The sequence below is a fragment of the Pecten maximus genome, chromosome 12, assembly GCF_902652985.1.
Source record: "Pecten maximus chromosome 12, xPecMax1.1, whole genome shotgun sequence".
NCBI classification, from domain to species: domain Eukaryota; kingdom Metazoa; phylum Mollusca; class Bivalvia; order Pectinida; family Pectinidae; genus Pecten; species Pecten maximus.
In genome coordinates, this window is record NC_047026.1 from 29,217,979 (window position 1) to 29,235,717 (window position 17,739).

The 17,739-nt window shown below is 35.9% G+C and overlaps 1 protein-coding gene across 1 annotated transcript in view; it reads left to right on the forward strand.

Moving 5' to 3' along the window:
* The window catches only part of LOC117339716 (dopamine receptor 2-like), a 138,413-nt gene that overhangs the window by 90,251 nt on the left and 30,423 nt on the right, over nucleotides 1–17,739 (forward strand). Inside the window, exon 3 of the mRNA XM_033901433.1 lies at nucleotides 12,968–12,999. The gene's annotated coding sequence lies outside the window, so the exon portion shown is untranslated. The remainder of the gene's footprint in view (nucleotides 1–12,967; nucleotides 13,000–17,739) is intronic.

Consider the following 17,739-nt stretch of genomic DNA (forward strand, 5'->3'; position numbering starts at 1 on the left):
TTTTGTACTTTTTACAGCAGACATTTATACCTGTTTGTGAATTAATATATGAAAGTCGGAGATGGCAATCTAGTGTGGTCAAATGAATAGCAAATAGGAGAAATCGTCTTACTCCGATTGATGTTTGCACTGCGGTCGGGTCATTGTGACGTCATGAGGACTTGGTACAAACATGTTTTGATATCAGGATGATGTAATCTATTAGGTGCAGAGCTAATTAGCAAAACATAGGACTTTCCATAAATATACCATATCTCTAATACTAAGCACGGTACCCGTAATAATTGTTTCCTAATTGATTTGCGCGTGCTTGTGTTCCTGCGTTTCTATTCCTCACACGTGGTCTTTGATGAGCGTCGGTTGATTCATAACTGCGATAATGCTGAATGGATTCCGCTCTTTCATTCCAAAATAAAGTTTTGGATGGTAAAGGCAGCATCTCAACTATTACCCATTTCGCACTGTTGGCGTCTAAACAGTCGGTGTAGAAAGGGTTTGTTTACGTATCGTCGGTAATGTAGAGGAACGCCAATCATAAGCCGTTAACAATGGCGGAACGCTCATCTGTTGGGTCAGCAGTGCTTGGTGAGTTCGGTATGATTGTAAAGAGGAACATTGTAGAGCGGGATAGTGGTGATAGAAAATATAACTGATTGACCGACTTTCTACACATCCAAAAACAAATGCAGTCTTCTCAAAGAGCATTTGTTTGACGTTTGGCCATTGTCCAGACGCACGTTATAACTACATCCAAATTACTCCATTGTGACCACATTTGTATTATGGATTCATCCGATAATTCATTTGATTACAAAGGTACTGTGTCAGGAGTGGTTTCCAAAATGTTAACATTCTTATAGTGAAACACATTTTGATTTGTTCGTTTGTTTACATAGATATAACAATGTTTGTCCATTTTCATGAATAGCATGTCCTATATTTTTAGAATTTTGTTTTTATTGTCTTAAAAACACATTATATTAATATTAGACAAACTAACCTACATGTATTTGTTTGAATTAGGTATTGTAATATGTTGAGGATAAACTATATGTTTTGTAGTAACTACAAAATGTTCAATCTAAGGATATTAGTCAGGACATACAAATCAACGTAATAAAACGTCCACTATATTAATATAAGGTATAAAATTTTACTATAAAATACATGTAATATGTTCTTCTATATTATATTATATAAGGAAAAAAGAGATACATGTTCCCCGAATGCGATGTTGCATAGGAGATAAACATCATTTTCCATGGTACAATATTACATAAGAAATGAAAACACATGTAAAATACCATACGAAAATAAAAATCAACACATGATATTTTCACCCCTATGAAACTGTATAATTCTATATACATAAAATTCAAATGAATATGTAGATGCATAATTTCATCACAAACAAAATATCACAGGTGTGAAGGAAAACTTATGATATACGTATTTCCCCTATGGAATTTTACATCTACATAGGAAATACAAAGCAATATATGTTACGCTTTCCATATCAAGTTTATATATGAAATAAAAATCGTTAAACAGCATGTATATAATGCGCCGATATATACCCATATGTATCAGATCTCGCGACACCGATCAACTCATCGACAAGGGAGGCTATCGACCTATCGACCACTTGTCAGTTACAGTGCTAACTCGTTAGAGGTAAATACTGGTTATAGCGAGTAATCTGTATTTTCCACGCCCATTTTCTCCAAAGGAACGAGGTTGTCCTAATTAGTGGCGTGGACTGACCGACCTCTATGACTCTACGGCACGTGAATTCTTCCCCAGAAACTAGCATCAGTTATACATTGCACGTGTCCTGATCTCGAGCGCTGTATATCGCGAGCCGTTAATTGGAGCGGATTGGCCTGACGACACTTTTCCATTTGTTTGCAAATCATGTATTGAGCTCACTAACTAATTCAGATGTTTTGCGACGGGATTTTTTTTACAATAATCTTGCCTGGTTGTATTTCTTGGAAACACTGTCATTTACGTTCGCAAAAAGTTATGCATCGCAAAACAAATAAAAAAACCCGTTTATTTCTTCCTGTAAGAACCTTCCATGTTGGATGTTCTCTTAAAGCAGCGGTTGCATGTTCAAAACCTGAACCAGCTAAAAACAATTACTTTACCATAGCTAGGTTACCAATTATACACAACGTTTAAAGTTGTACCTAATATACATATTTACATTCTGGATACGTTACATTGTAACAGTACAGTCGTAAATCAATTTAACTCATTTACCACCATTATTCTAAATGTCTACTCTTTTAGAAAAAATGCCGATTTGAAGTAAACATCTCTTTATTTTAATGTTACAACTTAAATGTGACCTTCCTGTATTTGTGAAATCGTTAACAAGAAAAAGATGTGTATGCGGATGAGATAGGTTTTGGTTAAGGCGACTATTTTAGGCTGTGTTAATTACAGATCTCTGAACAGAAACAAATGTGATGTTGTAAAAGTACATCTCTTCTTCACATGCTGTCTTGAAAGGAACGTAGAATGACCACAACCCAATGTCGTAGGTCATATGTTATTTTTTTTCTTTTTTTTTTTCATTCCGTCAGACATATTAATGGTTGTTGTCTCGACGCTGCAATTGTTCAGTTTTAAACATACATTTACACTAATTGGGACTCCTTTATATGTATCGCGTTGATATAACACGCATGTCAGTGCTATGATTTTTTAACTTTGATATTATACATATAGTATAAACTAAAATATGCGTGAACATAACAATAATAATATACAATCTACACTTAAGGAAAGCTAGCATGGTTAAAGTGCTTTTTTGCCTTTTACTTTAAAGAAGAGACAGGCATACCAGGATGATCATACGAATGAGTCATAAGAAATATTTACTCCTCAATTCTTCGACAAATATAGATAAAGCTTCGTTACAGTAATCAACATGTGTGAGGTCGGTTCAAAATGTTTTAAATGAAATACGAACTATAATATGATTATTTAACTGACTGAACAGTGTTTACTCCGAGATTTCTTGGCATTGCGCTCATTTTTGATGTACAAATTGCATTAAAGAAAATATGATTTGTCGCCAAGATGCCATTTTAGTTAACAAGGAGCATTATTTATGGTTCAACCTAACTAGCTGAACGCCAGGTAACGGCTATTATCATTCGAGCATGACGTGTCGCCAGAGATGAAAGATACGCTGCCAGCACTTGCCAAGAGATGACGTGTAAATGACGTGCTAACATCTGAAAGGATGCAAAAGACACACACGATATTAGCACCTTCCAAAATAAGTTGAGAGTTAGATACCATAAAGCCAAAATAAATTATACAGCTATTTTGTCATTCTAGGACTCCTCAGTGATGTTAAGGGCAGTTGATATCTAAGGCGGGACCTAAAACTAAAAAAAGTCGGATGAAATGTCAAGAAATGGAAAGGGAAGTACAAAGACACCTTATCCAATACATTTTATAATTTCCAATATTGGTTTTTATACGATCATTAACTACATTTATATAGTCGTGTCAATATTCAAATGAATTTAAACATAATAATGCCATCTGCAATATCAAAGTATTGTACAAAAGACATGCGAGATACATGTAGCAAAATGTTTCAAAACAGTTTAAACTGCACCAAGCAGCTACTTCATTATTCTGGGATACATAATTTGGCACTTCGTTGGTTTGAGATACTGTATAATAACGTGGCCAGACAAGAGAGGTAAATGTTTAATTGTATAGGAAAGTCTATATGTGTTTCAAATGTACCGATCGCTAGTGTTTATTAAATGTAAATGAATACAAGTCTGAATAAAACAACCAAAATCAATAAGATAATTACTTTAGAATAATAGAGTAATTGAGGGGAAAAAGGACAATTACAGAGATCATGTCATGAAAATATACAAAAGGAATAATACCACGTGTGTTCGTCGACAACTCCAGACATATCGTCAAATTCTGGAAATGAGAATCCAAGCAGACGCTGATAAGAACTAACCACAAGACATAGTGATGGATGTAACAAAAATCAACGACTCTTAGATCGCAAAGACTCTGGACAATTCTCATTGATCAAAACATTGTGTTTTACGTTTGGCGTGCAGTAGTCGAGAACTGATGCAGAAATCGTGATGTTAGGAGTAAACCAATGTATTAACTGTGATTTATATATGATAACCCCTGGTGATATGTGCTTGATTGGATATTTGTGAGACTTGTCTCCTTTTCTCACAAATTGACACGAATCTCTATATCCCGTGAGGTTGTGGGTTTGATAATGGGTTCATGAATGGTTATCCTGCGTCAGAAGTACATTGTATATATATATATATATTAAAGATTACAGATTTATTCGGACATAATATCATTGATATCATTCTTTTCTGGGGGTTGTTAATCTCTGTCCCCTCGTGAACATCCCAATGCGCAGTTCCATCAATCACAACAGACTCAAGATGATGACAGCATGCATGTTTACATTCTATCATTTCCATCGGACCCAAACTTTGATATCAGCTATAGAGATGAGCAACACCTCGGTGATGCGCATGTATTTTGGTTCCTGTAAAATACTGACGAATTGAACAGATGTCATCTTTATGAATAGAATGAATACACAATCAAGATAACTTCTAAATTCGGAGGAATATCCAAACCTGTAGACAGATACATTTCGACTGGACGTGGAACAGGGCATGTTTGGCTGCTTTCTATACTGATTTTCTGAACACACAGTAGATAATGTACAATACGAATTATCTCTGGTGGCAGGGAATATCTGTTTACTTTCCTTGTGTAATCTGAGTAGTGTTGTATATTGTTTGGATAACTTATATATAAGGGGGAGGTCATCCCTAGCCATCAGACATGTGTTCGCCGTTGTACGTTTAGTGCGTTTACTGTGCTTTTCATGACTAACAGAACTGATCGTTCTTCCATTTTATAATGTGTATTGTCAGTATATCGTACGTTTAAGGCTACAGTGAGATGAAATGGTATACCGTCACGTTCAGTTTTATGAAATTGTTTCCTTGTTTCTCGTGAATCCACGGTACAACCTTTAATTTTTACTGTTATTGACACTATCGATTGACATAAAAGACAGAAAGACAATATCCGAAAGACATAAACATTCACCACCGTTGTGTTACGCCCACACCTAACAACATTCCATCGCAGTATATTTATATGAAAAACTTCCTATCTAATCCTCAGTATTGCCAACATTTTTAGTTGATCCAAAATAATGAGACAAAGATTCAAAGGCTACTAAATCAAAATGTTGTTTGATGGGATTTTTATCGATGTTTAATTAATAAAATTAATCCCGATATCTACGGGGGACCTTTTACGTTTATGTTTTATGTAGATAAGTCTTTTTGATATATTTCTTTCGTCCTGATTTACCTCTCTATTTCTTTTATGTACCACTCTCCCTCTCTCTCAATTAAAACTGTACCTGTTGTAATATTGAACTATTTTAAGATTCTTTAATGATTATCAGGTGTTTTTTTTTAATTTATCGTATCAACATATTTACAAGTATGGTTTATGTTACTACTAATACGTGAAAGGAAGGACTTTAATTATCAGGATCAACTCGTTACTTGTTTCTAACAAAACAAATATAACATCACAATATAATAAAACACGTTTGCACCTTCCAATCACACAGGTAGATTATCTTTACCTTCAAATACAGTCTAACTTCGATGTTTCGAAGTTCAAGGGACTAACAGAAAAACTTCGAAACAGCGGGACTTCGAATTATTCATGGTTGACAATAGATCGTTGTTTTCTTGATAATGACCATAGCTACGTTACATGTCCTCGGTGTCTTCGTGTTGATCGTCGTCTTTCAGGCTCACATCGAAAAGTTTAGTTTATTTACCCCAAACCCATTAAAATACTTTTCATCAATTATACCTAAACATTTTTTAATCAAGCAAACTATGTATCTGTTACAAAACACTTATATCCCGTCTAATAGATAAAGCAAAAGTACAATACACACTTACGTTAACGTTTGTCTGCTAAAGACACGTGTTTACGTTATGTGCATATAAAATATGGAATGCCGATCAGTTGGAGAATGCATGATTGAATGACAAATAACCGATTTACATGGATATTTATGTATAAGTTTGAAACGTGACACTTTGAATATGAGTGAAGACATCGCTAATTGTTTTTGTTTAAAATTGATCCGCTTGTTTTACTGTTCCGTAAAATTTACTCACCAACCGCTGATTTCAATGGCGGCGGAGATCATCAAAGACGACTACCGGTATGGTATACCGGAGTGATTAAATGTCATGGCTTCTAAATACACCATTTATATATCAATTTAGTCTGATTATTAATTAACCTCATGATCGGGAGTGACAACGTACGCTATCGTTATCGCTATTGTCAGTCAGGGCATTTGTGGGAGAGGTGTGAAATCTTGCCGCGGGGGTCGCGACAAACACCTGTCCAGTGGTCAGTACAGGTAGATTTTTTGTTCGAATCATGAGATGTCAATTACATATGGTATCTTAGGTAACGGGCCATGAAAAAAGTTCGATACACCGAAAACTTCGATTTATAAAAATTCGAATCATACATAGGTTCGTTAGTAGCGTTATATAGTGAGGAAATTCGGGACCAAGCAAAAAGTTCGATACAACGAGAAATTCGAATCAACGAAGTTCGAATCATCGAGGTTTAACACAAGTTCGCCTATCATAACAATACCTTCTTATAGCACATGTATACCTCCTAATATTACACGTACACCTTCTAATAAGTCATGTTTATCCTTCATTACATGTATGCACCTTCCTATAATCCAAGTATACATGTACCTTCTAATAGCATATGTAGGTCCTATTAACACGTGTACACCTTCTTAGAACACATATATACCTTCTTATAACACAAATATTCATACTTATAACACATGTACACCTTCTTTTGACACATGTATACATTGCTATGTTGCTTTAATCAGAATTATTTGAAAGCCATTTTAAATTCATATCATGATACCATGGTGTTTGTTTCATTACGAAATTTATTGAGGTGTCAATATCAGTGTGTCATCGTACAATGTCCATTAACGATAACAGACTGATAGGGACGAGAGAAGCATGTAAAACACGATAACTGCCTATTGTCACAGCTAATTTACACTAACAAGGTCAAAAGACCGTGGTGTGTATAACTTGTTATCGATTACGGTATCTGATCAGTATCAGACGTGATGGATATCATGGAAGGAGAAATTAAGTCTTGTTTAATCCAGGGGATGTGTGGAACACACTATTAAATGGTATTTTTTCTTTGCTGACGTTTTGTAGCTGAGAGAAGATAATTAATACCCTTAATGGTTATTGCGTGCTGTCTGCCATGAAGGGAGAGTAGCCCTTCATATCTTCCCATATAGGAGATGAATGCAGGCCCAAGCCACCGGTTAAAAGGTTAAAAGATTTTTTTCATGACTGGCTTAGTAGAACAACGTAGAACGTATTACAGATATGAATGGAATCATCATGCTGTATTTTTCTATGTAGTTATTCTAATCAAATCGTTTGATATTACAACTGTTCTAATGTGCTGAATAGTTACAATGTATAAAAATACACCGGAAGTAAAAAAGCAAATACCCAGATTTAAAAATATATCCAATATTATAATGACCAACGTTACTGCGATAGCGAACAGAAAACTGAAACCCAAGGTAACACATCTTTGGAGAGGTGGATGTGAGAGTAGCATTCTGACAGGCCCTCGTTCTGATACCTGGTAGGAAGCGGGAAATGTATTACCTCATGAATCAAACCAGTGTTGTTGAACGTACTTGTTTTATGTCAAAATATATAAATTGTGCACATTAAGATATCTGAAAACACGTGTTCGGCATTGCATTCCTTCGTTCTGGCAGCAGTATTCTGGTACAATGTATCAAAGCCTCTAAATGAGATATCAAACGTCTGATCGAGACAGAATTAATGACAAACCAAGCGTCTGATAGAGGCAGATCCAATATTGCTAATCAGACCGGATGTTTGTCTGATGACGTCATTGTAAGATTCATGATAGTTAAAACCCTGAGTTGAAATCAAGATAGATGATTTTTCCAGAACAGATGTCATTGTCTGGAAAGTTTCTACCCACATCATCATCAATCAAACAATAGTAAATAGTAGTGATGGAATCTGAGCACACCTGGATTTGGATTTTACAGAGCGCCATATTATTGTTCTAAACCAATGTAATTCGAACGATATTCAGGCTGTCGACAAGGTTTGAAACCTTTCACATAAGTTGGTTAACTGGATAACGCATTTCGCTGATGATGAATTCTTTGTAATTATAAGATGCGCTAGTTATAACATGCGGCTATAACGGTTAGACTCCAAAGGAAAATCAATTATTTCAGTAGTCTTCAAACTTGCATTTAGATCGAAAATCGCTCAGGCGTTGTACCCTGCTATTTATCGACCGGTTTTCTTTATAGATTGGAGACATTCCGCGTAAATGTCTATATTTACTTTAATGGTATATATTTTAAACCTGATGAAGGTCTGATGAGAAACTACGGTGATCCAACATATGGATCACCCCAGTCCTGTATGTGATAACATCGAGGCGTGAATTAATAATTGACAGTACATACTTATCACAGACCGATTTTATATGCCTGCTGTCTACCTACCAGGACAGTTATTGAATCACTACCATCTGGAAGTTGGCTGCGTACCTGTTTCTGTAAAACTTATGATTCAACTACCATGGTTTTACATCGGAGACCGAATACCTCTTTAGCTGTATGTGTCTCTGCTCTTGGTATTGAATCGGATACATACCTTTTTCTGCGTAAGTGTCCTATAAAGCCGAGCATAATAGCACGATCTTTCACAGCATCACTGTAGTTCAACAGGTTTGATAATAAAATGGTTTATGAAACGGGGGATTCCTGTAGCATTTTAGAGGAATCTTAACCATTAGGGCCAGTTTCTTTGACGATCGTACATATCTGTTAATGTCAATACTAACATAAACTCCACCTTCAGTTCTGTTCATTCCAGTTGCACGTTGCATACTAAGTTACATTCTGTGCTGCATCAGAACTTATGCGTAACGCTCACGTCATCAGTAATGTCCATAGAACAATGTCCAAACACGTCACGGCCTCTTCTCCACGTTCTTTTTACATATGACGTATAATGTAATATTTGTTTCAAAAATGCAATTTTCAATTAATTGTACTTGCAGGTCATTTTCATAATATGCTTTCTTAATGCAAAGTGATTTCATCCTTGTTTGTCCTTAACATTAAGTGATACCGATGTCGAAAATGATGGATTGCGTTATTGTCAGAACAGATAACATACGATATAGACATAGTGTTGTAGAACAATCATGAGAGTGCATTTTCCTATTTGGACAAATTTCTGTAGCAAGATAATGTCTGTTTGAAAGACAGCGGGTAAAGACGATGAATGGAGATCGGCTATATGATGTGTGTTTATATGACAGATAATAAAAATAACCAGCTGGACGCCTTGCTTTGTCCCATATGCAGGTTCTTTAACAATAAAATAAATAAGATGCAATATTTAAAAATGATTTATTAAAAGATAATTAGTTAAATAGCCGAATCATTTATTTATTTATCACATTACCTTTATTTTTTTTTAATAATTTTTTAAATTCTTTTTTTAATAAATTATTTAATTGTAATATTATTTGATTGATTTATTCATTTATAACATTTATTTATTTTTATTTATTGCATTTATTTATTAATTACATTTTTACATTTATCTATTTATTTATTTTTAAACGTTAGCTCCAATCAAGAAATATCTCAGAAAACTACCCAAACTATACAAATACATGTATATGACAAGTGATATGATTCTATAAAGGCATACGTGTCCGTAGTACAGGTAAGCACAAGATTGAAACTGTCATGTATGTAGTTCATTCATATTGAAATATAATTGTTTTAACAACTCAAACGTTTTATTTCCATCACGTCGAAACATGAAACGTATTTTGGAAATCAATTTTGAGGGAATGTTTTTGATTCACATGGACATGTTTGTTTTTTATGTATCTACATTTTGTGCATTTATCATTAAGGATCAAATGCTTGCATAACAGTTTTACATAGTTAGCCTTTATGGAAAGAACGTGTAGTATATATACATGTATCTTCTAAGGGTAAAGTACTCCCTTAACCATGATTTAAAAAATGCTTATCATGTGCATGCTGACTGATGCCTTGGGCATCGCCTCCTATCTATGTTACGGGACACAGGACGATCGAATGCCGCTATTCTGATGTGTATTAATGTTTTTACAAGCTTATTCAGCCGGAAAGTCTCTTACGTACCATACATCCAAGTCTTCGCTTCGGACGTATACAACGTAGTTATCTATATGGATACTGGTATCTGGTTCAGAACAAAATTCTGCATCCTTCGATTTCTATAATCAAGTATATTTGGAGCGCCTTCATATAACACTCACAGCTAGCTAATCGCATAAACACTAGCTTCTGTACATAAAACACATTGTGTCATTATATTTGTTGCTTGGAATTCACTTTGAAACTACGCCCATCATGAAATATATTCTGAAAGATCAATCTATTGAACCAAACAATAATTTCAACATCAAGTCTGTTGATATGTTTTCATAAATGCGCATGAAACGCAGATACAAACATGTACATACAATCTGTATCTGTGTGCAGTAACAAAGTATTACCGAAAAAAATCTATTTTGCTTATACTCCCAAAGCATTAAAAATCTTTCAAAAGTGTTATTCCATTTAAATGGATAGAACAGTTTTGTAAGCGATCTAAGTATATAACAATAAAGTTTCTTATCACAGACGTGTAATTTTGATAAAAAGAACCCGAGGACAGACATCAAATTCTTATCGTCCATTTGCTTCCAATTTGTCTGCGGCATGAACGACTGAAATAGGGAAACACGATTACACATTAAAGTGGTTCAATGTACGCGACATAAAGGTGGTTTGGTACAGTATCATCATGACTAGGGGAAAGAAGACATTCAATAGATAATATAGAATATCCCCAACTCCAACAAATGTGTTAAACAGGGAAATATGATAAGAAGGGAAAGTGCAAGCAAAGCAGAATTCTACAGGCTCTGAATCGATAGACAAAGGACGAATCAGGAACAAAGGAACAATATAGACACCTTTGACAATAGCAAAAACAACAGGAACAGTCGTGGCAGTCTTCTGATTTATCGAGAGTGGTCAAAGCTATTTCAAGTCGTATACAGTATACTCTTGAGGTTACAGCGGTTCACACATTTTCCAAATAAAGCATGAAATGTGCCCTCAAATTGCAAACCTGCACTGTAGGATTGTCCATCAACTATCGATCTCTGTAACGTAAAATGTTGTCTGAAAAACGTTACCAGCAGTTGAACTCTGGAACGAAAATCGTTGTCAGAAAAATATTGTCAGCAGGCAAACTCTGTAACGAAAAACGTTTTCAGTATTTGACCTCTGGAACGAAAAACGTTGTCAGCATTCGACGTCTAGAACGAAAAACGTTGTCCGGAAAACGTTGCAGCAGTCGACCTCTGGAATGAAAACGCTGTCCGAAATAACGTTGTCAGCAGTCGACCCTGTACAGAAAAACGTTGTCAGCAGTCGACCTCTGTAAAGACAAACGTTGTTAGCAGTCGACCTTTCTAAAGACAAACGTTGTCAGCAGTCGACTTCTCTAATTGTCAGCAGTCGATCTCTGTAAAGACAAACGTTGTCAGCAGTGGACCTCTCTAATTGTCAGCAGTCGACCTCTGTAGAGACAACTGTTGTCAGCAGTGGACCTCTCTAAGTGTCAGCAGTCGACCTCTGTAAAGACAAACGTTGTCAGCAGTGGACCTCTTTAATTGTCAGCAGTCGACCTCTGTAAAGACAAACGTTGTCAGCAGTCGACCTCTCTAATTGTCAGCAGTCGACCTCTGTAGAGACAAACGTTGTCAGCAGTGGACCTCTCTAAGTGTCAGCAGTCGACCTCTGTAAAGACAAACGTTGTCAGCAGTGGACCTCTTTAATTGTCAGCAGTGGACCTCTGTAAAGACAAACGTTGTCAGCAGTGGACCTCTCTAATTGTCAGCAGTGGACCTCTCTAATTGTCAGCAGTCGACCTCTGTAAAGACAAACGTTGTCAGCAGTCGACCTCTGAAAAGACAAACGTTGTCAGCATTCGACCTCTGTAAAGACAAACGTTGTCAGCAGTCGACCTCTCTAATTGTCAGCAGTCGACCTTTCTAAAGACAACCGCTGTCAGCAGTCGACCTCTGTAAAGACAAACGTTGTCAGCAGTGGACCTCTCTAATTGTCAGCAGTCGACCTCTGTAGAGACAATTGTTGTCAGCAGTGGACCTCTCTAAGTGTCAGCAGTCGACCTCTGTAAAGACAAACGTTGTCAGCAGTGGACCTCTTTAATTGTCAGCAGTCGACCTTTCTAAAGACAACCGCTGTCAGCAGTCGACCTCTGTAAAGACAAACGTTGTCAGCAGTGGACCTCTCTAATTGTCAGCAGTCGACCTTTCTAAAGACAAAAGCTGTCAGCAGTCAACATCTTTAAATAATAACGATGTCAACAGTCGACCCTGTAAAGAAAAATGTTGTCAGCAGTCGACCTCTGCGACGAAAAAACGATGCCAGCAGCGTACCTTCGTTAAGGAAAACGTTGCAACTAAAACACCCTCCCCAGAATTCGCGACCAGTTTCTTGTCCTTAACATTACGTAGTATATAAATACCAATAACTTGCTTAGCATATCTTATTACTTATCGTTGGGTCATAGTCAACTTTGCCGAAACACCAAATTTCCGATGTTAATAAAATTAAATTGGTATCAAGTTTATTGGCAAAATGTGCAAACTTTTCATATTTGTTTTCTTACTCTTTCAGAAATGCTAGAAAGTTGAACATCCTTTGGCCTGGTAAGTATTTGTTTCATTATCAAGGATGTTATCTGATATTGAATATTATACAAACAGTTCTTCAGATATTTTCTTTGGCACGTAAGTCGATAGGGAATATTAAACATATCTCCGATCTGTCATAATATATTTGCTTGATAAACTACAAGCAAAGCATGTTCGTGTAGGCTAGGAAACATATTTACATACATTTCCACAAAACACGAATAGCCACGTACTCCACTATTTAGCTAATAACAGTTATTATAAGAAACCCCAGGTCTGAATTATATTCGATGATCCATAGAAGTGGTATAATTTCCAGCACCGACCAGTGATTAATTTCCTAATGCATTTTTCAGATATACGCCGTTGCGTTTCAAGAAATAGATTCCATTTACATAAGAGCATGTGTTTGGAGAATGATTTAGGAAAGAGTGGGCTATTATCAATAAGTAAAAACAGGCGATACACAGATAGACTCAGTAGTAATTACTGGGAGCATAATGCAGAGCATGCAACCAACGAATCTGATTACTACAACAAACCCGTTGTCTTTTTCTGCAAAGTTGAGTAGCTGCAGCCTCAAAACATTATCGGGGGTTGGTCTGGGGATGATTATATCGTAGTGGTAGAGTCTATCTCAATCAAATAAATATATGACGTATGACGTAAAAATGCACACAGAAGCTTTATCGGTTTCTTTGATACTTAGATGTGAAAGATATAAGTGATTAAATGTCATTATGAGCGTAAATACATGTACATCGAGACCAAACAAGTATTTTCAGAATATATTGATACGTAATTGTGTTGATCATCCGGATGAAAAATTATATACTGAACAAGTGACTGAGCCGGACAGAAACATATGACCACATGTATACGTCATAGGTGGTTACATCATATTCGATTGTTTGACTTAAAGTTGAAGACGCTTTGTTAAAATGAATCCCTTGATTTTGGTTGACAGCTTGTCATCTCCTGATCGTTCACTTCTGCATCGTAAACTTCTCCATCAATGACGAGGACACATATCAAGCCTAGTAGATCCAATTTGATTTTGCATAATTCCCCAGCTATATACAGAACTCGATAGTAATGAAAAGGCAACGAGAGCATGTGTATTTGTTTCTCTCACCATTTCACAACAAGTTTACAGAGGATATCCTTTACATAAGGTTCCTTAAGACAGACACCCCGAGGATGTCTTATTTACCTCACATAACCTACATTTCCACAGTTATTTTGTTAATACGATCAAACAACTGTATCTGGGCGACCCGATGTTGACATTGTATGTTGGTTTTGTCTGTAACTGAGTATAGGGGTCGAAAGGTGATATCGAACGTTTTGTTTTGTCGAGTGTGATCAATGGTATTTAATTAAGTACAAATCCTTCACTGGACTTGGTTGGTAAATATGTACATAGGCATTTATTGACACCGTGGCTTGCACTAAAGTACGGAATATTCCGGTCCTAAACACTGCATCAATAGCGACATCTTTTAAAGGGAAGCAGGGCTATCACAGATTTCGATAAGCTGTTGTAATTCAAACTTCAACACACTATTTTATGCTGTCGACGTGTTATGATAATCTAATACTAAAATGTATGGTCAATTTTGTGCTTTGGTATATGCGAACTATATCAATAAACAATGCGCAAGTAATATTTTGGATGAAGATATTTATAGTTACATTTCAAGTATAAAACGTATAATGCGACTCTAGGGTATGTTGTTGTATAGTACGTATACCATTGTAGATATATCTTACTTGTAGATATGTCAGATCGTTATACATGCTGTAATCACTTATGTGAGCTACACAGTTAAAACATATTAATAACTTATTCATGGCATTTGGTCTCAAATATGATTATGAACAACAGTTTCTACGTCAGCCATATTACTGGGTATACATTGTACATTGTTGTGCACAATTGATCTTCATCCGTACTTTACTACCTGCCTCAATATCAGGTCTCCAGAGTGACACCCGTTACACGATCAGTGTCAATGGACACAGGCGGTGCTACCGAAACTGATCCGAAACAAATTCTATCAGCTTTTTATGCCACTTTGAGCTGGCCAATGGCACAAATGCCAACGCTTCAAGAGCACTGTATATAGGGAACTGGCCGGAGTAGTTCACTCAGAAGCGGAGCCTGCGTGTCGACTGCAATTAAAGGCCAAATCACACGGACATCTGACCAATTCAAGATTGACCGTAATAGCGCGGACTAATTTAGCCAATAAAATAAGTGGGGACGAGTATATACTCAGGATGTTTTATAAAAAAAAAACGTGAAATCCGGCCAGAATGTTACACCATTATTGTGAGTAGCTGAAAAGTCCTGCATTTCTGATATGGAGTTAATCGTTGATCCACTGTTGTGATATGTCTCTGAAATACCATCTAATAGGTTCGGGAAACACATTCGTATGTCTTGAAGGTACATGTAGAAGGATGGTCATCAAGCTATTCAAGTTCATCAATGCTACATGATAGTTTTACGTAGACAAATCGTACCCAATTATACCGAATAACCCAAAAACCTTATTACAAAAATAAAGTTTTATGTAGCTACAGTTGGAGAATTCGTTATCGCCACGAGCTTTTCTGTATAGTGTTACTGATTTTCATTGCGATTTTTTCTACCATTGCTGATTTTTTTTTTATTAATAGCGAAACAATATCTTGAGTTGTATTGCAGTCTAATGTGACACAGAAGAATTATATCCAAAATTTGACTGAGCATATATTATTGTAGCACCACTGTGTTCAGTCACCTATTGTAACCCGCTAAATATACTGCTGTGTCATTGGCAACAAGTTTTCGCTCGAATACAAGTACAATGGCATTGAGGTCCAAGCTCAATTTGAACTGAAACGAACAAATTTAAGTCAGAAACGATAAAACAATGATATTATTGTTACGACTTTGTGGAAACCGATTGTAGCAACGGTACTTTTGACGTTTTAGTTTCAATGAAGAAAGACATGACTATAGCATTGTATTCTTAAACGTCATACAAGTAATAATAAAAAAAAATATCTTTGAAAATTCTGAAGCATGTCTCCGCAGATGCAATAACCGTTGCTGCAGTGTGCCATTGTGAGATAGCTGTGTAAATATACATTGGCATTTATCATTGTGTCACGTCAATCCCAGCGGAAGTCATAGAAATAATTAGGTTTTATTGCCAGCCCGTTCCGTGTTCATCTGTCGTAACGACCTGGAAAACTGGTCAGAACGAAACAGACATCCCACAGCATACGTTACAACACAGCCTATGGCAACACAAATGTTCTACACTGTAAATCAAAATCACTCTAAATCGGAAAAGTTCGCTAAAACACGCAATCCTATGTCCCGATTTGAATCTAAGAAGTACTTTTGTTGTGCAAATGAGGCGAAGTTAAATTTCCATTCATTGGAGTAACCTAGACACCATGCACATATGCTGTTTCCCTACATTGTATATCAGATGGATTGGTGTGTGGCGTTTGTTTCCATACGCCATACTTTTGCCATGATTACCACTTCGTAAAAAATGCCTCGATAATTTACATTGCTTAGGTTATGCTACACTAAGTGATAGGTAGAACCCATACTGCTGATACATTCGTCGATTGATTGATTGAATGATTGATTGATTGATTGATTGGTTGGTTGATTGATTGATTGATTGATTGGTTGATTGATTGATTGATTGATTGATTGATTGATTGATTGATTGATTGATCGATCTTTTGATTGGAAACAGTTGAAATCAAATCGGTTTGTCAATGCTTGACTATTGAGGGGAAGTCTTAACAATGTTTTGATGGAATCAATTCAAACAAATGTATAACAAGAAAGCAAAAATATAAAGTATTTCCGTTATGAATAAATCCGTCGTTACCAAAGCGATTCGAGCAACCGAAATAATACTTATAACCATGAGAAAGTGATATTCCCTCAATAAAGCGTTAGAAAATGTCGTGAAAATATTAATATTTAACTTTTTTTTATACAGAAGCGATTTTAATAATCGTAGAAATATTCATTTCGACCCTTATCTTGTTAGCGAACAGTAAGAATTAATCATTTAAATATTCATTTGTGAACATTTTTTGTTACCAAAGCGTTTGGAACTATCGTGAAAATATTAATTTTGGATCTTTTCTTGATACCACATCATGGAACTTCATTGAAAATATTCAAATATGACCCTTTCCTGTTACCAAAGATTTAGAAATAACCATGAAAATATTCTTTTCGGCCATTTCTTGTTACAAAAGCATAAGGAACAATCGTAAATATCTTTATTAATGACCCTTTCCTGTTATCAAAGAATTAGGAACATCCGTGAAAATATTCGTCGATGAAGCTTTCCTGTTACCAAAGCTTTAGGAACATCCGTGAAAATATTCACTGATTATCATTCTTTTTACAAAGTGTTTTGAACAACTGTAAAAACATTCATTTGTAATACACCCTCGTAATGATCCCATGGGGTTAGGAGCAACGGTGAAAATATCTATTTGTGCAAGCTGTGCCTCCCTTATGTCAGTGATATTCATATCAGTATGAATGCTCACAGATCTTTGTCAACCAGATATGTATGAGATGGTAGGGAACGTGACGATGTGTTTATAACAATATAGGCAGCACCATAGTGTTTGCCGCACCTTTGATATTTATCGGATGTGCGTCAAATTCCATGTCTAATTTTAACATGAAACGCTACATGAATGTGATGGACGAGAAAT